Source organism: Pezoporus occidentalis, unplaced genomic scaffold (assembly GCF_034315485.1).
Source record: "Pezoporus occidentalis ecotype Australia unplaced genomic scaffold, CSIRO_AGI_Poc_V1 ctg3, whole genome shotgun sequence".
NCBI classification, from domain to species: domain Eukaryota; kingdom Metazoa; phylum Chordata; class Aves; order Psittaciformes; family Psittacidae; genus Pezoporus; species Pezoporus occidentalis.
The window spans coordinates 9175782-9196602 of record NW_026914940.1 but is presented as its reverse complement, the minus strand read 5'-3'; the positions used below and the strand labels follow the sequence as shown (position 1 = coordinate 9196602).

The 20821-nt window shown below is 47.5% G+C and overlaps 1 long non-coding RNA gene across 1 annotated transcript in view; it reads left to right on the top strand.

Moving 5' to 3' along the window:
* The window catches only part of LOC134167881 (uncharacterized), a 128127-nt gene that overhangs the window by 98171 nt on the left and 9135 nt on the right, over window positions 1-20821 (top strand). The gene's annotated exons all lie outside the window — the stretch shown is intronic.

Genomic DNA, 20821 nt, shown 5'->3' with positions numbered 1-20821 from the left:
TGAAAAACATTGGTTGCAGAAAAGAAAGTTGAAGCTTGATTTCTCTTTTAGCTTTTCTTCTGCTGCAAATGATTTTCCTCATAAACATGTGTGGGTCGTTGCTTGTTGTGCCCTGGGCTCTGGAGCACTCCAGGCATTCCTCAGAGGAGAAGGCTAGCCAGGAGAAGGCTGGCCAGAGGGATGTCTTAAGCTTGGTCTCTTCTAGCAATACAACTCAATGGGCATGAGGGACATGTGGCTTTGCTCTGCTGCATGTTGTGCAGTCTGGCTGGTTCATGTGAAGGCTGTATGGTGGTGAGTGTGGAAAGCGTTCATCAGACTCTTACTCTGAGGTTTCTGTGTGATGTTGTCATGATGGCAGTGATGAAGGCCATGCCAGCATGTGCATGTAGACCTTCCGTAATAAATCTGGCAGTGATGGAAAATGCTGAATTGAACTCCAGTGAGTTTAAAATCCCCTGATTTTTTGCAGATCAGAGGTTTTTTCATCCCTGTCACCCCATGTCTCAGCACAGATGGAAGGACCATCTCTCAGGATTAGCAAGAAGTTTATCATCTCTGTGACTCATTCAGTTGTTGGTTTAACTGCTGATATTTCCAGTGAGAATGCCAATGACATGGGTAGATCTCGTGATGGGGAGGTACTGCTGGCCAAGAAACAACACTGATTTCGCATCAGTGAAGAGACTGTGACCAAGTGCGTGTCTACTACATCTCTACGGTGGGTTTGAATCAGAGAGAGGAAGGCTGCTTTAAAAATCTGTGTCTGGCCCAGTTCTTTGGAAGCACCAAATTGAGATATCTGCAAGCCAAGTGTGAATTTCTGTTTCAGAGTGGACATTTGGATGTTAATCAGTTTGAGAGTGAAATCCTCCCATTGAAAAGGGATTGTGTGGGATCACGTGATACACATTGAACAATAGCCATGGTTTTGAAGATGAGAGGGAATATAAGTAGCTGCACAGAGAGAGTTTGATGTCTCCCTTGATGATAACCAAGAGATGAAAGATGGTAAGAAACAGCTCTCTAGGGGAGAGCCTTCCCCAGCAGGTCCTTCCAGTAAGCAGTGGTTAAATGTGCTAAGAACTCCTTGGGGGTGTCCTTGAGTTATCCCTATGAATCAGATGCTCCTGTCAAAGCTCAGGTCAGTGAGTTCATTACTCTGAGCAACCTAAGTCAGGCATTGTCTTGCCCAGTGCCATGTTTATATGGATTAGCCCAGGTCACCTAAATCAGAGGTGCTAAGTTGGATTTGGCAGAGGAACATTGCAGCACTGAGTGGACTGATGGTCCTGCTCTATCAGCAAGGGCTTCTCTCAGGAGGCTAGAGTTCAGCCATCGTTCCTGTGTAATTCTGTCACTTAACCCCTCCTTTTCCTCCCCTGGAAAGCATCTATTGGCACTTCATAAAGCACCAGTCACACCTGTGAGTACAAGTCCCTCTGCAGCAAGTAGGATTTAAGAGGAGCAGACCTTAGAAAATCCCACACAGCCCCATCTTCATTAGTCGTGTAGTGTTATTGTCTCCTTGGTGGCTTGATGTGTGGAGAGACGTACAAGCCCTTGTATCTCTCCAAAGAAGGATGGAGTGTAATTTGGCGTTTATTATTTCATTGCATCAGCTTTTCTGAGTCTGGGAGTGCTCTTAGCACAAGCAAATAAATTACCCGTCTCATTTTGCTGCGTGCTCTGCAGCCAGCCATATGTTTGAGCCTGATAGAGATTCTTATCTTGTGGGCTAAAATTACTCAATGGAGGATGACATTTCTTATCAAGGGCTTTGCTGAATCAGAGAGTGGCCCTGGCACCCAGCTCTGAGACACCGCTCCTCTTTGTCCAGCCTCCAGGCCTGGCGATAAATGGATTTGTGTCTGTAGGTCAGAGGTGCTTGCGTCAAGGTTTTGTTGCAGATGGAGGCTCTGAGGATTGTGCGTGTGCCCAGGAGGACATGGGATTGAGGAGGGGAAGTGAGGATGTTCTTTTAACTAAAACAGAAGGGCGTACATCTGTGCAAACACATCTTTGCTTGGAAGGTCCTTGTATGCACTGCTAATAACTTCAGGCTTCACAGCCAGTAGGAGCCAGGGACCCTCTTCTCCCACTGCACACAAAGTCTTTTGCTTCAAATTAGGTGGTATGAATAACCACCTCCTCCTACCAGCAGATGTAGCTTTTCTAGACTTACACCTTGCATAAAGCTTTGCCTCTCCATCCTACCGCCTCTTTAATGGATGGGTTATTTTCCCTCCTCTATTTCTCATTCTCTCTTGAATGCTTTGGAGTTTATCTGGTACCTGCTGATGATTCAAGGTGTTCTCTGGCTGTTTATGTAGGAGAGAGCCAGGGAAAACCAGCTGTTCTTCATTACAGCTTCTTCCCACACAGCATCTTCCCTTTGCCTTCTCTTTGCAGTACAGAGCTGACAGCACGGGGTGTTCAGCTTCTGCAATGCATCTGTGTAAAGCTCTAGATGGAGAGAGGAGGGACCTGTTGATGGATTGTCCTCTCCTACAGCTGAGCTCTGTCCACAAGGGCAGGTTTGTCCTGAGGAGTCCTCCTGGGCAGAAAGCAAGGCCAGCCACCCACCCAGCACCCAAGCATGGTCCAACTCTCCGTAAGAGGTTTCTGGAAAGGCAGCTCTTAATTAGCATCTTTGTTTTCTTCTTGCAAGAGGGTGTCTTTGACATCCAGTACTCACGGTGTTGTACTAGGGACAGGGCAGGGATGTCTCAGCTCAGAGTGAATCTGGTAAAATGACCTCTTCCACAGAGACTGGATGTGCACCTTGGGTTTCTTCAGCTCAGTGTTGTCAAGTGAGTTTTTCTGTGACTATAGCAAGTTACTTCACTCACCCTTTAATTGCAAGTGTCTTCAAGCTGGCCTGTGGCAGCCATGTAACGCACAGCAGGAGGTCAAATCCCAAGTGTCCAGCAAAAGACATTCTTTAGGTTGGTGTAAGTTTGACAACCATTCCGGATATGGTGAGGACATTATGGCTGAGGCTCCCACCATGAGCACCCTCACCGGCTCAGCCCTGGCATGCTCTTAAGAGCATGGGACAGGTTTTGAAGTGGTGCTGCCTGGAGGAGACTGCTTCATTTCAAAGAGACAAACACCCAGCACTGCTTTCTGCATGATGCCCAGAGACAACAGCTCTATGTGGTGTGGGGAGGGACAAGACTGTGCTGTGAGTGACTCCTTGGGAAGACTCTGCTGCCATTTGCAGCATCCCCGTGGCATGGGACATCCCTCATGCAGGGTGATAGGGGCAGAGAACAGGGCTGGGGATGTGCAGCCTTCTTCCTGCTTCTGAAATAGCCTGGTTTTGAGTTTTTTCTGTGTCCTGCTTTCTGTCATGTGTCCCAGCACCCATCACAGCTCTCAGCATGGGGGGTCCCAGAACCTCTGGTTGCTGTCACACATGGGCTGGGTCCCTCTTCCTTTAGACTTTCTCTCTTCACCATTTTCCTCCCCCAAATCATGCTGAGTCACCCTGGCCTTGCTACAGAGACCTCGAGCTGGCCCGTCAGCCTCTGGCCCTGTGCCACTTGGTTGAGCAACCACTGTCCAAATACCCTGCAGTTACGCTGGAATGGGGGGTCTCCAGGGAGGTGCATGACCAGCCGGCCCTTGGGCTTTGCTCCCCGGACGGGTCCGAATAACATCATAGAATAGTTATCCCACCATGGGTTTTTCCCTGTTACCTGGCTCCAGCCAGCATAACCAAGTCACTCCCAGCTGAGTCAGCCTGGCTTGTCCAGCTGGGTGCCTGCTCCTCATCCTGCTGCAGCATTGTGTTGGATTCAGGCAGCATACTCACAGTGTGCACCCTGTATATCCAGTGGTGTGCACCTTATATATCCATGGTGTGTACCCAACCTATGTACTCACAGTGTGCACCCTGCATATACCCATGGCTTGCACCGCTTATACCCACAGTGTGCAATCCACATATCCATGGCATCACAGCATGTACCCTACATACCCACGGGCATGCACCCAGTGTACCCATAGCACGTACATCTCCAGCATGCCAAGATTACATACCAGGTGGTACTTGGGGTGATGAAAAGAGCTCAAATCTTTGCTTTCAGTTCCCAGATTGAGTCTGCAGCTGGAAAAAAAACCCAAACAAACTTGTCGTTTTGTTTGTCAGGTGATTTTTGTATGGAAGCCACCAGGGTACAGTCAACCTGGAACCTTCAGTACTCTTGCTGAAAGCCATTTTATGGGCTAAGCTTGCATGCTGAAAGAGGAAGGCTGAAGTGATTCCATTGCTTGGCTGGGATGTTGTCAGTGCCCAGTTTTGGCCTGCTGTGGCACAACCTTAGGTGACGTTGCAGCAGACACCTGTGGAGCAACCTGTGGTGTCTGTGGTTGACTGTACCTGGCAGCCATCCCACGTATAGCTTTTGGAGTACAGGAATAGGGACTGCATGGGCTGAACTACTAAATATTCCCAAATCCTCAAATCCCCACATCTGTCCAGCACCGCTATTGACAGCCAAGTAGGAGTCACTGAGTCTGGAAGAGCCTCCAAAACATCTGCTCCATGATTAGAGCTTCCTAGTACCAGCATGGGCTCCTGCATGTGAAGCAGGACAAGGCAGCAGAAATCCATTACACTGTGGGGAAGAAGCGGATGAACTTGGTCCCTTGTTTTGAGCAGGTCAGAAAAAGATGCTGAGGACAAATGCTGTGTCCTGCACCCTGCATTTGCTTGAGCAAACTCTCAGTGCCAGCTCTTCCCCATCCAGTTTCTGTCCTCACGACCAAATTGTGCTTGATCACTTTCCCATCTGATTTGTTACAGTAACAAACAGCTCATTTAGGTAATTGCCATCTAGCTTTAATTATGATTCTCCCTCCATGCCTTTTTATCCCAAAGGGGAAAAAAAAAGGGAGGTTCATTTTGATTGCTTCAGAGTATGGAGCGTGCAACCGGGTACCCTTGACTTCGGCAGTGATTTAAGCGCACGTGTAAGTGCTTTCCTGATCAGAACCAAAACCACAGTAAATCTTGGTGACTCGCAGCGGGAGTCTTTCATCTGCAGGAAGCTCTGTATAAGTGAAGGAAGCATTGACAGCTCTTGGAGCCAACAGAAAGAATGTGTAAATCCTGGCAAGGAGGTGCATTACTGTGGAGTTCAAAGCATGACAGGCTCCTCTATGTATTCTATCTCAGTTGTCAGAAGTTAGCTCTTAAAATGTGATGTTAGGGATGGGGACTGGGTTCTTCTGTGCTTTCTGAACTCTGCCAGCCATTCAGAGGGCGGCTACTGCCCTGTGCCACAAACTCTTGCTGGCTGAGCATCGTGGGATGCAGGATGAAGCTGTGCTGGAGTCACTCGTTTCCTTTGGTGCTGCAGGAGTAACTTTACAAAGCAGAGCTTTCTGTAGCTCAGGAAATGTTTTTCTGCTGACTGCATCCCTAGTTAGTGATTGGCCTCCCCCTCCGGGAGGTGAGGCAGGAAGAGTGAAGTTCTAGCTGAAGGTCTTTCAAAATTAGTCTGATTTTTATGTTTTGGCATTTTTTTTACTGATCCCTGGATTATTCTTTAAGGGACCTTTCACTGGGCTCTGCAGAATGATTCATTTCTTCTGACAGTTTTAAAGAGGGAAGTGTCCTGGTGATGCTGCACAACTCCAGAAGCCTGCATGGAATGCAGTCAGGTGGTAATGCCAGGAGGAAAGGATTAGAGGTGGAAACAAATGCAATTTATGCAAAGATATGAAGAAATTCAGCCCGGTGAGGGCATTGAGCAGCAAAACAGCTTCCCAAGGAGACACAGGGCATCATTGCTTCATTTGTGTGACACAGGGAAGGATCCAGCTCTCTTCCCCAGGGGATCGGCTGGTGCATCTTTTCCATCTCTAATGTCTCCGCTTCCTCCTATCTGATGTAAATAATTTATAAGGATTGAAACATGATCATGGGGCCATCTGTGCAGGAGGAAGGATAGAGCCTGGGGCCAGGCAGCATGCAGGAGACCTGGTACCTAGCGCAGTGCCTGTTCTTCATGGGCAGGATGCCAGGGGAGCAAGTGAGGTATAGGTGCCTGAGCCCTACTAAAGTCACCCACCTGGTTGTTTTGTTCTTTTCATCCTTTTCTCCATGTCTTCCCCACCCCTCACCTTTTCCTTTTTCTGCTTCTTTTTTTTTATCCCTCCTTTCTTTTCCTCCTTCTGTTTTTTTTCCCCTTTTCTCCACTGTTTACCACTGTGTTCTGCATGTGAAATACTGACAGCTCTTTGCCAGGCAGTAGAAGCTTTTAGCTGTAATTGAGCTGCGGGTATTTTGGCTGCATAGGAACTAAACGAGGGGGCTGTTGCTTCTGTACTGGTCCTGCTTGAACCTGGGGATGAACAATCACCTGCTGATGCAGAAGGGAAGCCTGTGGAAAGCCGTGCTAGCAGTGGGGTGAGACATGGCTCAAGGTGGCAGTAGGCAGGAAGATTTTTCTCCCTCTTTGCCTTCGGTGTATGTAAGTAGCCAGTGAGGCGTGGTCTAGTATGGGTATCTATGTCTAGTATGGGTATGTGGTGAAGCTGCAGCAGAGTTTGACTGGCAGGTCCCAGGATGTTTGTACAGGTCCTTCATGCTCTCTGGAAAGCAGCATGAAGTGCAGCCACATCTTTCTAGTTGTGCTGTTCCCTTGCAGCACTTGTAGTCTTGCTCCTCACCTGGCGTTCCAGAGATTGGGGCAAGATGATGCAGAGTCCTTTTACCATTCAGAAGGGTGGATTAGCAAACGTAGCAGCCAGACATGTTAATCAGAGAGATGAAATATAGAGCCCAGACTCAAGGAGTGGGCTCACCTCCAAGAGAGCTGCCTTTATCTGCCCCAGTGTCCTGATGGAATGACTCTTCTGTAAGGAAAGGCTGGGGGAGTTAGGGTTGTTCAGCCTGGAGAAGGCTCTGGGAAGACCTTATTGTGGCCTTTCAATATGTAAAAGGACTTAAAAGATGGAGACAGACTTCTTACTAGGTCCTGTAGTGACAGGACAAGGGGCAACTGTTATAGACTGAAAGTGAATAGATTTAGATTGGACATAAGGAAGAAGCTTTTTACAATGGGGGTGCTGAGGCACTGGCACAGGTTGCCCTGAGAAGCTGTGGCTGCCCTGTTCCATGTTCAAGACCAGGTTGGATGGGGCTTGGAGCAACCTGGTCTAGTGGAAGGTGTCCCTGCCCATGGCAGAGGGGTTGGTCTAAATGATCTTGAAATTCCCTTCTGACCCAAACCGTTTTCTGATTCCTCAAATCCTCAAGTTGTACATTTGCATTAACTGAGAGGAAGGAAACATGGCAGTTTCAGTCCATTCAGTGTCAGGGACATGCTCATGCCAAGAAACTGGTGGCAGCTGCTGTGGCTTGGAGGTGGCAGGTTCAGCAGAAAGGTGGAGAATGATGAGCCCAGAGCCTGAGCATCCCTTCACCTGTATAGGTGATCTGGGTCAAAGCACCATAAAAGACCATGGGTGAATCATAGAATCATAGAATGACTTGGGTTTGAAGGGATCTTAAAGTTCATCCAGTTCCAGCCCCCTGCCATGGACAGGGACACCTTCCACCAGGCAGAGTTGCTCAAAGCCCCATCAGAAACACTCTCTCAAAATACCACTCCTCTCCATGTTTCCAGGGAAACAGGTAAGACCACGAAATAGGATAGGAGTTGAACATAATCATATTGAAAAGTGGCATTTGCTGGTTTATTTCTCAATGGGCTTTCTCTTGGCAACTCTTTGGTTGCTGAAAGCTCATTTAAATGTGTGACTGCTTGTCCCTATGTCAGCCTTCTTGGTGTCATTCATGGAAGTAAATTGTAAATATATGTATATTTAAACTCTGGGATTTCATTACAATCAGACACAGTCTCCTGTTTGTGCCATCTCAAATTTATCCTTCAGACAACATGCATAATCTTTCACACCATTTCAAAATACTGCAATAATTGTATTGTAGACTCAAGTATTATAATTATTTATTAGAGCAGGATGCTCATGGTTTCCTGAGACTCTATGGTATTTTTGGTTTTTGGCTTCTCTCTGAGACTCATGTAAACCACTCTTTATGTTCAGCAAAGCATCTGTTTTAGCTTCACGATTACTTTGTCTTCTAGACTGAAAGGGGCCTCAGAGCGTTTTAACCTCCTGCTTCCCCTGCCTTGTAATCTCCCCAGGGTTTGCCAGACTCCTTCCCAACATGAATGGGGGGCCGGAGAGGGAGGAGGGAAGTGGGGGGGATTCGCTTCCGATGAAGTCAGCCCAACTCCATCCTGCAGCGGGCGAGCCGGGAGGGACCCTCTGCATCCGCCACTACCGATGCTGCCAGCGCCGGATTAGGCAGCGCAGCCCTGGGCTGGGAAGCTGGTGGTGACTGTGCTCCCCCGCCGGCAGCCTTCCCATGGGAAGCTTTTCCCAACAGGAAGATGCATGAACTTGGTAAATAATTTCCAATGTCTTGCTAAAGTTTCCCTTTTCTTAATTTGATTTCACTTTGCTTATGAGTTGGGTGATTATTTTAACAAATAAAAAAAAAGCTTTTTTTGACAGTTTATGGTGGGATTTTTTCCACTTTGAAGCTTCTTGTTTTACCTTTTAAGCAGATAAAATCCTTTGCTCCATCAGAGGTGCAGTGGATATTGGCTTTGGAGAGCACCTCCATCTTCATTTATTGTTTTGTACCAACATAAAGGGGTACTTAGGAAAAAAATAGGTCATAGGCTTGAAAATGTTCTGTTTGAAAAAGAAGAAAGAGGTGTGCACCAGGTGTATCTTTCTCCCCAGGGTCGTAACTTGGTGCCACCTTCTTTTCACGTTCCCATTGGTTTGCACAGTACCACCCCTGAGTTCACATCAATAGCAAAGACCTACATCTGCCAAGGTCCTGGTCTGCAGCAGTCCTATAGCTGAATTACTGTGGTGAGCAAAGTGCAGAAAAGAGGGTTCATCCCCCTTTCTGCTGCAGAGTCCCACAGGAGATCAAGCACCTCACCCAAACTCAAGGAGGATTACTGCATGGTAAGGCAAGGGCATCTTGAAGCACTGCCGATTGAGGATGTCCCAGCACCTCAGCCTTGAGCTGGGTCTTCTTCTGGGGCCACTGGGGCTCAGTGGAAACTTAGGCTGCTTTGGGCTTTACTTCAGGTTTCTGAAGCACCTGCTCCTGACTGTGGTAAAGCACTTTACATCCACTAGAAAACATGGGGGATGGCAGAAGCCTTGAGTAGTTTGGTACCATAAAAGTGGGAAGGAAGGGAAACATAGAGGAGGAAGGTGGCTGTTCCTTCATCCCTGTGTCTCTTCCTTTCTCCCTTCATCTCTCCATCCTTCCTCTTCCTGCTCAGTGCTCTGCCTCCAGGACAGCCTCTGCTCCGGGGGCTCTTGCAACCCATCCTGCTTGGGAAGCCAGTTATGCAGCCGATGGTGTTTTTGTTTGCTCACCTTAGAGATAAAGCGTGGGAACAGTTGCAGCCTGAGATGACAGTAGCTGACAGTTACATTTTACATCTATTTCAATTTTTGTTATCTTCCTGCAGCTATTTTCACAATTCTCATATGAAAGGTCTGCTTATCTCACTCCTGCCATGGTAGAAATGGCTAAAGAAAACATCCCTGTTTGTTTGTATTGAAACTGGTATGGTTTGTGGCTTTTATGGCTTTTATGGTTTTTTTACTGTTTTGCTTGGTTTTTTTTTATCATCTTGAACTCTTGAGCAGAAGGTAACAAAACACTCCAGGGCAGAGTCTTCTACATCAGTGCAAAGGTAGAATAACCTACTGTCATTTACCGTGAGATTGCATTGTCTCATTTTCAGACTCTCTATATGAGCAAATAGATGAAGCCTTCTGCAAATGCTGAAGCACATTAATTTTCCACTCCCTTTTCTTACTCATTAAGGTATGTTGCATTATAGTTATTACGAGGCAGGTCTACGGTAGCACAGCAGTTGCATCGTCATTAAAGACAACCTTTTAAATGCTGCTGTACAAACAACTGCATCAGAGGGACAGATGTAGAGAGGTTATTTAGCATCCTGGGGCAACGCCAAGATTGCATCCACGCAACTGCAGCTTGCATGGGTGGACTAGAGGTTGCATGCATATGGCTACCCTGCACGTAGCCATCAGCACTGTGAGGTTTCAAAACTAGCTTGGAAGCGGCAGCCTGAGTGGTGCAAGGGTTTGGCCACTGGAGCTTCTCTGGGACATCAAGGATTTGGAAGAGAGGAGCTGTGTGTCCTCATTTCCTTTACTTCTTCTGATGGCTGATGTGGTCTCCTGCTGCCAGGCCAATGATAGGAGATGTCCCTCAGCATGATCGTGGTGTTTGTCCAGCCTGGAAGGACTGTCAGGGGCTTGATTTGTAATGAGTTTGACTGAAAGGATGCAGATTGAGGGAAGGAAGGGCTTGATTTTTGATGTCTGCTCTCAGGCACTGGGCTGAGACGGTGGCTGTCTGGTGAGGGGGCAGAGAGTTTTATAATGTCTTTACAAGTCTTTGTGTTGCTGGTCATTAGCTAGATGCAAATACTAAGTTTTTTAAATCGACTGAAGTTTGCATGGAGTAAGTGAGTCATTTCCCCCTTTGCCATGGTCTGCCTGCCTGCAGATGAGTGCTGGGCGTGAGTGGTGCACTGAAAGCTTCTCTTGCTGCTCTGCTCCAGCAGCTCTGGGTCAACTGGACATCATTTCCAAAGCCTGCGTTCCTTTGATCACCAACCAGTGAACTCAGCTATTTAAGTAAATGTTACAGCTTTCTGGGAACTGCCACCTGAGTTGCCACAAAAACACTGTGAAATTATTGTCAGGGAGCCAGCCTGGCTGACACAGGAACCTTTTCCACTTGCATGGAGATGCAGGAGAGGACCTCTCGTTGCTCCCGGATGTTGAGGAATTCACCTCACAGCCTTTCTGAGAAGTGGTTTTTCTGCCTGCTTTGTAAACCGTGAAAATGAAACACTCAGATGAAGAGATTTACCCAAGATCATGTAGGACGTTGTTGCGCTTGAGATCAGAATCTTCATCTTCCGTGTCCCAGTTTTGCTCTCCATCTATTCACACACTGATGCTATTTTAAGCCTCTTAAGTAACCATGTTGTTTGTAATTAGCTTCACTAATAACTGCTCTCCATACACTGCAGGTCCTACCAGCGGAGCAGCACGCTCTTCTGAGCAAAGCTAAACACTAGGGCGGCTAATAAAAGGCATCCGTATTTCAAACCGGTTGTTGTTGAGCAGACACGTGTCCTTGTAGCTCTTGTGATCAGGCAGCTGCCTAAATGCAGCTCCTGTACTTTGGTTAAGGATGAGGTGTTACTACTCAGGGTTTCCGGGGTGTTGCCTCACTGACCTTTGAAGAAAGTGAAGAAGTACGGTCTCTGCTTTGCACTGTGTGCTGAGTCAAGGCTGCTGCTTTCGAAGAGAGATCGCATCTCTTTGTACCTAGAGCCGGAAATTTAATTAATGGCTGCAAAAATCTTAGATGACGGCTGTATTTACACCCTGGTGTACAACGAGAATTAGTAGTTACTGTAGGAAGTGCGCTCGGAGCACTGGATGAAGCTGAATGACCAAACGAGGTACAAATCCAGAAGTAGATTGGCTGTAGAGGTGATGCTGAGTTGCAGTTCCGTTGCATACCACCGGTGGATGCAATTTTGCTCCATAAAAAACACAAATGCTTCACCAGTTCCAGGATAAAGGTGCTATCTAAGCAAATGGACACATTAGTGGTTAAGAGGAACAGGCTATTTTAACACATTTTTCTGAAGAATCCAGTCTCCAAGCTTCCAAGCCTATAAAATCAGTAACCCAGAGATGTTCTATAGCTTGTCGAAAACAAGGAGCTTGATGACCACGGTGCTGTGCCACCTCATTGCATGCTCGCTATGTGACTTTTGCACGAACAGTGTGTAGAGTAGCAGTTGTAGGGGCAGTCAAATGAGCTCACCTTTCAGCAAATGTCCACGTCAGAGGGGTTATCAACTGCGGAGCCCTGACCTCTTGTGAGATCACCACTTGGCTGCCTCTAGATCTGCAAGATCTGTATGAATGTCACCGTGTTTTGCATGCAGGACTTTTTTTCTCTGCCTTTAGTATCAATATATTGAGATAGTTATCTTTAACTGTGCACACACACATGCAAGCCAAGCTGGTTCACTGAACATCAGCGCAGCCATGTATGCTTAAACCAGAGGTCTTTATTCAGGCAAAGCCCCTGTTGATTTTTCCTCGCTTCTGTAAATTCCAGTGCCTCGCTCAGAAGCTGGCAGTGCGCATTTGTTTGCCTTTGTATCATAGTACAGATGGGCAATCCTTGTAGTATGACTACATTTATTTACCGATAGAAATGTGTGGAGCTGTGATAGGTTGCTATAAAGGTAATTATTGATTCCTTTGGGGTTTTTTCCTGCAAAACTGGTTAGGCTAAATGCTGTGTTAGAGCAAGGTTACAGTTGAATTGTGTCTGAAGACCTCTCTTTTTTCCATCAAAAATTATTTATAGCTGGCATAATGGTATTTTCTTTTGCAGGGGTCTCCTAATCTGTGTCTAATTTTGTATCACACGTACTGCAAAAGCACTGCTAAGGCTAGATTACAGCTGTGGCCAGTTCAGTTCCTACCCAGCACTTTATTTCTATCTTGGCAGTAAGATGTGGCGGTTTTTCCCCCTCTTCCCCTCTATGCTCATTTCCATTGAAATGCGTATTTAGGCATTAAAAGGCATATGCAATTTTGATCATAGAGCTCCTCTCAAAACAAAGAAAAAACCAAACCCCAGAGTTAAAAACTCTATTAGAAAGGTCTCAGAGCAGCAGATGTGTACGTAGAGAAGCAGGGGAGGTGTCCTAGGGGACAGGACGCCCTCATGAGACAGGCTTGTTAACTGGGTCCAGTTCTTCTGTCCTCAAGATATTCAGATTGGAAGAGGTGGACAAGAAGGGCTGAGAGGGGTGAACCTGGAGCAGCAACCACTTGCTCAGCCCCATCCAGGTCTACCAGGGAGGCGATGACCTGTAGAAGCAGAAGAATGTTGTTAGTTCAGGACCAAATGGATCTCACTTGTCATGACTGTGCTTAGGCTGGAAATGAGAAGATGATGATCATGTCAGAAGAGTTTTGGAGGAGCTTTTTAATGAGTGGTGGGAGGGAGGAGTTTGGTATGTTTCTGGGAAGGATTATGTGTTTGCCTTAGGTAGATGCAGATAGAGTTCATGCTCCAGGGAAGCCCTTCTCAATCCTATGTAAGAATAAAAAAGGGAAGAAAATGTATATAATGAAAATGATTTTGAGGATTCAGAAAAGAATAAGCTGGCCTGGTTTTATTTCTGTATGGCTGTCCCCATGCAGAGCCCGTGCTCAGATGAAGGAATCAGTTTTATTCTGAGGTTGATGGTTAAGTGCCAGGAGCGACTGTCCAAGGCTGTGGTTGCATGGCTCTTTTCATCTGGCCTGAGTGTGCTGATGCCAAAGGGGCTGGTCCTGCTCATTCTCCTCTCCCAGACTGGTTTCTTGCCCATCCCTGGTGCTGGTGCTTGGGTTCATATGACCCTGCAGTGACCTGGGCAAAAAGACTGACTAACAAAATTTAACCCAAAAAAGAACCCACAGTCAAGCTTGATGTTGATGGGTCAATCCCAGCACTTGCCATGCAAGAGCCTTCGGCCCCAGGACAGGTAGGGAGAATGGAGACAGCCCTGAGCAGTGCTGAGGGATGCGGTGTGAAGCTGCCCCAGCAGTGGGGTCCCCGGTATAAGAACAGTGACCTGTTACAGTGGGTCCAGAGGAGGGCCATGAAAATGATGGGAGGACTGGAGCATCTCTCCTATGAGGAAAGCGTGAGAGAGTTGTGGTTGTTCAGCCTAGAGAAGGTTCCTGGAAGACATTATTGCAGCCTATCAGTATATAAAGAAAGCTTGTAAGAAAGATGGAGAGGGACTTTTTTTATGATGAAGGTGGTGAGGCGCTGGCACAGGTTGCCCAGAGAAGCTGTGGATGCCCCATCCCTGGCAGTGTTCAAGGCCGGGTTGGACGGAGCTTTGAGAAACCTGGTCTAGTGAAAGATTTCCTTGCCTATGGCCTAGAGGATGGACTAGATGATCTTTGAAGGTCCCTTCCAACCCAAACCATTCTATGGTTCTATGAAATGCTGTCCTAGTCATGACAGAGGTTTTGTTTTCCAGTCCCTCCTAGGCAGGAGGAGATGGAGGTGACCATCTTGGACTTCACGCTTAGCTGTGAAGATCTCAGGGTTTGGTCGGTCTGGGTTGGTCTCCTTCATGTCAGCCTGTGTGAAATGCTTTGCTGGCTCAGATGTCAGGGCAGAGTGATTCATACCTGGGGTTTTCTCTTCCTTTCTACTGTGTGAAGCTGGGGAGGTGTTTGGAGTTTTCTCCCCTCTGCACCCCCGCTCCCCAGCCAACCCTTTGATATCAATGTAAGACACCCCTGTGGTGACTCAGCCCCCTTGGGAGACCCCTGGGGTATTGCCCCAGCCTCCACAGCAGCAATTTCTCCCGTGAGAAAGTCCTCTAAGGCTTGGCCTTGGCCGTTGTGGCTCACCAGAGCCTGCCGAGGCAGCGGATGCAGAGGTCATATACAGCTGGGTGTGAAAGGGCAAGCGTGGTCACTCAGGGTTGCTTTCATCAAAGATCTGAAACAAGGCAGCTTTGTCTTCTACTTTCATTCATTGCACCATCGTTCACAGTTTAAATGCCAAGCTTTAGTAAAAGCAGGGTTGGGTGAGGAAGCATCCCCCATGTGGATGGCTTCATACCTGGTTGGGTTGGGCTTTCCCTGCTGTTACGGGTGTTACAGACACCAAGCCCAAGCAGCTCTTCCCTGGGCACTAGGTCCTTCCTTGGACCCACACTCACTGCCAGGAACTTCTTGAGGCAAGGAAGTAATGAGCACAAACTTCCAAACTGCCCTATCTTCTATAAATTTGAGTCCCAATCCCAAAAGCTGTGTCATATACCTCCCCTGCCATCGGTGTTTGCTGCAGCATCCACTAGTGGAAGGGTCATAGCATGGCTGGTTTAGTGGTATATGACTCATGCATGACTCTGGATGGACCCTTAGAGCTGTCCTTCTCCTCCTGATGTGCATGTTTTCATCCAATGACCCCCAAGCCAATGTTCTCTCTGCCACTTAGGGTGCTGCTCAGGTACCATCCCCTTACTTTTACTTCTTTGATAACACGTTCTGATAGCTTTTTTCCCCTCTTGTTTTCTCTACAGATTTATCTGGAAAGTATGACTGGCAGGAGCAGCTTACTCACCATTAGATAAGTATTACAGATGACTCATGCTAGAGGATTGATAGCTGTGTGGCTGCGATGAACACGCTGTTTTATAACAGCTGTAGCATGATGCCAAGAGGCAGGAACCTTAATTTCACCATCCATGCTTATCCACTAATATGCTTTGAGTCTCTGGCACCTTTTTCCCTTTGGTTTGTCCATCTAAAGGGTTCACTGAAGTGGTTTTGCTTCCTTAATGGGGTACCTTGTATGGGGTAGCTCCTGCCATTTCAAGCCCCACTTCAAGCTGTCACCGTGAAATGAAAGCTGTTGTTGACAGGCAGCAGCTTTGTTGTTATTCTCTGGGACAACATGCAGTTTTTGTCTTTTTAATAGATGCTGTTAGTGGCTTTCCTCGATTCTTTGTGGTTTCTGTTTTTGTTTTCTTCCCAGAGCCATTGCCCCCCTTCTTCAGCACAACAAACCAGAAGGTGCACAAACAGGTAAGGCAACTGCTGTTGCAGCTTGTTAATTTTGAGTCATTAAGGGTGAAATACTGGCTGTAATAAAGTGAAAAAACAGCTCAGCAGCAGTGAGAGTTGTACCCAATGTGCTCGGCTCCATGAAAACACCTGGAATAACTATAGGGGGGGATGAACTTGCAGGCTACCTGGGAGCCTGAACTTCCATTTGCTTCCACAGCCACTGCTGTTATTAAGGCTGTGAGAGCAATAGGTAATGAGATTTAATAAGTTACAACTAAGGAGGAGCCTGTCCTTGATGTAGATACATAAGCAGCTGAGCTGTGAAGGTGGGGTGTATGTACAGAACTGGGGATGGCTGACACCATTCCTGGACCACACACTTGGGCATCATCTGTGGTTCATGCTTTGGCTTAAACTGCTGAAGATGTTTGGTTTCCACTAAAGTGCTGGACCATGAGGCTGAGCACCTGTGTCGTGAGTAGCACATCCCTTTCACCAGCACCAGCCTGGGGCAGGAGATTCCAGTGGGCAGTGGAAGTGTGTTAGGTGCTGCACTTGATTTTACCAATGAACAGGAACCAGAGCCCCAGTGCATAAGAGAAACATGGCTTGAGGATTTGTACTTGTGTCCCAGTCATATGATTTGGGTCTGTATTTACTGTGAGGGTGGTTAGACACTGGAACAGGTTGCTCAGAAAAGCTGTGGATGCCCCATCCTTGGAAGTGTTCAAGGCAAGGTTGGACTGGGCTTTGAGGAACCTGATCTAGTGAAAGATTTCCCTGCCCATCGCAGGGAGGCTGGAACCGGGTGATCTTTGAAGGTCCCTTACAACCCAAACCATCTATGGTTCTATAATTCCCATGCTTTGCTACGCTTATTGCAAGAACTGGTGTGGGATCCACTGCTGAGGTCTGTATGGGAGCTTCCATTCTTCAGGCTGTTGTGCTGCTCTGGAGAAAAGAGTTGCGACCTCCTTGTGCTATAGAAACATTGAAGCTGGAACTGTTATAGCAGAAGCCCATCTGTGACGGCTTATAACATAGGCTAAGTTAGGTCCCTGCCTAGTAAAGTAGAAAATGCCTTTAAGACATTTAGACTTTAAGCCCTTTAGACAGTGTAAGATACTTGCCATGAACTGATCTCAGCACTAAATTGTTCTGAGTGATAATCTAGCATCGCTATTTGGGGAAGGGATGGGGGTTTGGCTCTCAGGGATCATGTATGATCAGGCAATGAATGCAAGTGGGGGGCATCAGGAATTTTACTGGCATATTATTCCACTTTCAGCATGTTGTCCTACAATGACATGCCTAAGAACTCCATACCCCCCAAAAAACCCAAAACCAACCTCTGATGAATACCCTTAACCATTGCTTGGTGGATATACAGAGAAATGAAAGCTCTGCCCCTCTCACCTTGCATCTCTGGGGTCAGGACTGCAGCTCAGAGGTAGGATCTGGTGCTTCCCCGTGGGTGGCCTGAGCTGTATGTATTCAAATTGAGCACCCAAGCATGTCACCTTGCTGCAGCAGGGGGCTGAGCATTGCTAGGGGCTTTCCAGCCCTGCAGGACAGTATTAGTAAGAGGGTTTATGTGTGGTGTGTCTTTTGGTTCAAGCTGTGAACTGCAGTGGACTCTAAAAACTGCTGCTGAGACTTGTAAATAATGTTGCAAAAAGTTTCCGAGAAGCTTAATTACTTCCCTAAATATATTTTATGTCTAAAGATGCTCAGGCATGAGTCCATGCTGGAAGTTTCCCCAGTAGAGGGGATGTGTACTCTTGTCACTTTGGAAGCTTGAGCAGGTAGCGGATAAGGAAGTGGTTGCTGGGGTTTTGCTTCTCTCTGTTTGGGAAGCTGGATTTCAGGGCATGTTTGTGGGTTTGGGGGGTAAGTAGAACAGTTTAGAGCAACATGAGTGACCCGCATGGTTAACTTCAGGATTGTGTCAGCTGAACAATTAGATTGGGGATTACAGATCCCAGGGCACCTGATATCCAAATAGGTTTTTAAATGACACAGGTCATTTTAAAAGAGATAATTGAGTTCCTGAGTTACTCAGTAATGCCTACCAATGTTCCTAAGAATGGCTCATGAAACGTTTGCAGTCTCTAACTTCTGTTAGAGGTAAATTCTCTATTAGGAAGAAATCAGCTGCCCATGTGGTGTTTTCTGTCTTAGAGTCTCAGAGTGTTTTAACTAGATGTGTTAATAGAGCTGGGCTGAATGTACCACTCAAATCTGCATGCTCTGATAACCATTCTCAGGTGAAACGCATCCCAGTAGAGCCATTTGAGCTGTTGCTGCTACTAGTTCCCACCTGCCCTGCTGCCCAAAGCTGTTACCCACAAAATCAGGGCTATGGGACAGGCTACGTGTGCATCCGCACCTTATCCATTGTTTTGTATGAGCACAAACCCATCTTTTCTTACTGAGAGAGCTGGTGCACAAAGTGGGGAAGCCAGAATATAGCATATGTGTTCTGCTCCACCTGCTTGAGGGATGGGGATTAACTGTTGGAAGCACACTGGCTGGGGGCAGAAACATCTTGGATTCTGAAGTAGACATAGCACTGTCCCTGCCATTGGCAGGGGGTGGAACTAGATCATCTTTAAGGTCCCTTCCAAACCAAACCAGTCTGTGGTTTTCATTTTGTCATGGGATAGTTTCCCAATGGAGGGAGGAGGGAGAAGGAAAGCATCTGTGCTGGCTGGACTGGCTTTTGAGTTAGCATCCCTGTAAGCCACTTTGTCCATCCCTTCCTGGGAAGCCAGGTCCCTTCACATGCTAGGCCAATGCTGTCATTTTATTCTGATGGCAGTTCTGTGTATTAATGGTTCTGCCACAACAAAACTGTGTGGGAGTCCCACAGGATGCCACTTAATGCTGCCAGCTTGAAATGGGAGGGAAGGGCCTGCTTTGCTTGCGTCTGTTTGCCCATATTGATCTCTTCACACTGCAAGGGGTGATAACAAAGGGAAGGCTGGGATCAGGGGGTCAGAAGAGGAAAAAATACGCAAATTAAGTCCTCGAGGGGCAGCAGAGGTGGTGGAGCATGGACTGATGGGCACTTGGTGAAAGGTCTTGTGCTGATGCATGGGATGGTTGTGCCAGTGCAGTCTGGTTGGGTCTTAGCACTCAATCTCCCTTTTAGCTGGTCCCTAGTGCAGGTGTAGAGGGCATTGCTCTGCCATCTGCACAGGTTACAGTGACAACAGACTTCCCTCTGCAAGGGGAATTCTCCCTGGCTGCAGCAGAGGCTGATAAAGCCCCACCCTGGTGTTGTAACAGATCTATAGATGTACGATGAACAAGAAGGGAAAGCACCTGGAGGCACATCTTCATCAACCATGTCACACAACTGTCCCAGTTGGGCAGCAGCCCCTGCCAGTAGGTCTGTGCAGTACTAATGTCCTGCCTGGGAGGACTCGCCAGCCTGTCTGCCCATCCCAGGCAATGTCAACCAGAGCAGGAGTCTGGTGCTTGCTTGGTTGTGTCTTGGAGCCTTGATCACTGCTTGATTTCTACCCCTTACCCTTCCCCAGCTTCACATTTCTCTTTGCATTTGGAGTTGCAGCCTGAAAACACTCAAGCTGAACCCTGTGCCTCAACGGTTGCTCATCTGAAAACGTGGAGCCAGCTCACAGCAGCTGCTAAAATAGCAGAACTGAAGTGGGGAATGAAAAGTGAGACTGTGATTAAGACCTGATTTCCTGTCGCAGCCGCACTGGGCTCCCACCAGCTATGGGGACGTTGGTGACATTGACAGAGGTGGTGTGAAACACCCAGCCATTGGCCTCGAGCTGGCTGAATCACTTACAGGCTGCCCTGTGCTGCTCAGCTATCTGAGTGCTTTGTAGAGGTAGGTACGCCAGGCTCAAGGATCCCAGTTTTAGGATGGAGGGAAGGGGTAAGAACCCCATGTAGGGTGGTCCTCGCTGAGTTGGGGTTGGAAGCAGCCATGGTGAGATCCAGGCTGGAACTGAAGCAGGCTTGTGTTTCTTGTTTTGTGGTATCTAAAAGAGCTGAAAGAGTGCACAGGGTGTGGGGACACTGGATTCTGTGGATTTTCTCTCCATCTCTGCTGATAAATTGCTTTAGACCCACCATCTAGGACTGGGCAAGAGAATAATGCAAGGGAGAAGAATTGCTGCAGAAGGGATGGTGAAGCTCCCTAGCTGGTGCTGTTTGTTTCAAGGGCACAGAGATCGTTCATGTGTCCTACTCTCCGGTCCCTTGTGTAACTAGATGTCATAAAAAAAGCAAATTAGTTTATCTTTTTTGGCTTGCTTGCACCAGAAGTTCATGAAAGGAGAAAACAGCTGAGTGCGGAGGAGATGCTGAGCTGCTGATGGCTGTTCCTCTGAGGACACTATTTCACAGCCTGTGTTTGTTAGTGCCAAAGGCAGCTTCTGGTTTCTTTCTCACCCTGGAAGTGCAAATCACTGCTCTTCCATGTGTGCTTCAACAGCTCCTAGGTCCAGGCTGGTTTAAACCTGATGTATTTCAGCAATCCAGATGACATCATTGTAACCTCTGTCCTTTCTGATAGGATCATTTATGTGCATCACGGAGATAGGACTTCCCTACACCACCTCAATCTTTGGAGAAAGACAACTGCAAAACCCACTGCAAAGAGGCCAGAAGCCCATCAGCCGTAACATTTGCTCTGTGCTTAGTGTTTACCCATCTCATAGCTCAGCAAAAGAGCAGCTCAACAATCCCTTTTTTGCCAGAGGTGGTGACAAGTAGAGGGATGGAGGAGAACAGAGAAAGGTTATTGTCTGGATGTAAAGCACCTGGAGTTAGCTCCTTCTCCTTTTCTGTAATAGGAGCTGTAGCTCCTTCCCCTCTGTCATGGTTTTGGCCACATGGCTTGATGGAGGCAGCACTTGACCTGGTGTGCCAGGAGCTTGCAGTAGGAACCTGCTGTCTCTGTTATGGTCCCATCAAGGGCATGTGGCCCAGCAGGGAGGACCATGGGAACATCTCCTGCTGGGCCATCCTACAAGGAGCTGCAGCACGCACCAGAAGTTGGTTATTGCAGCCCTTTGGCAGGGTGGAGAGAAGCAGGCAGGCCAAAATCTGC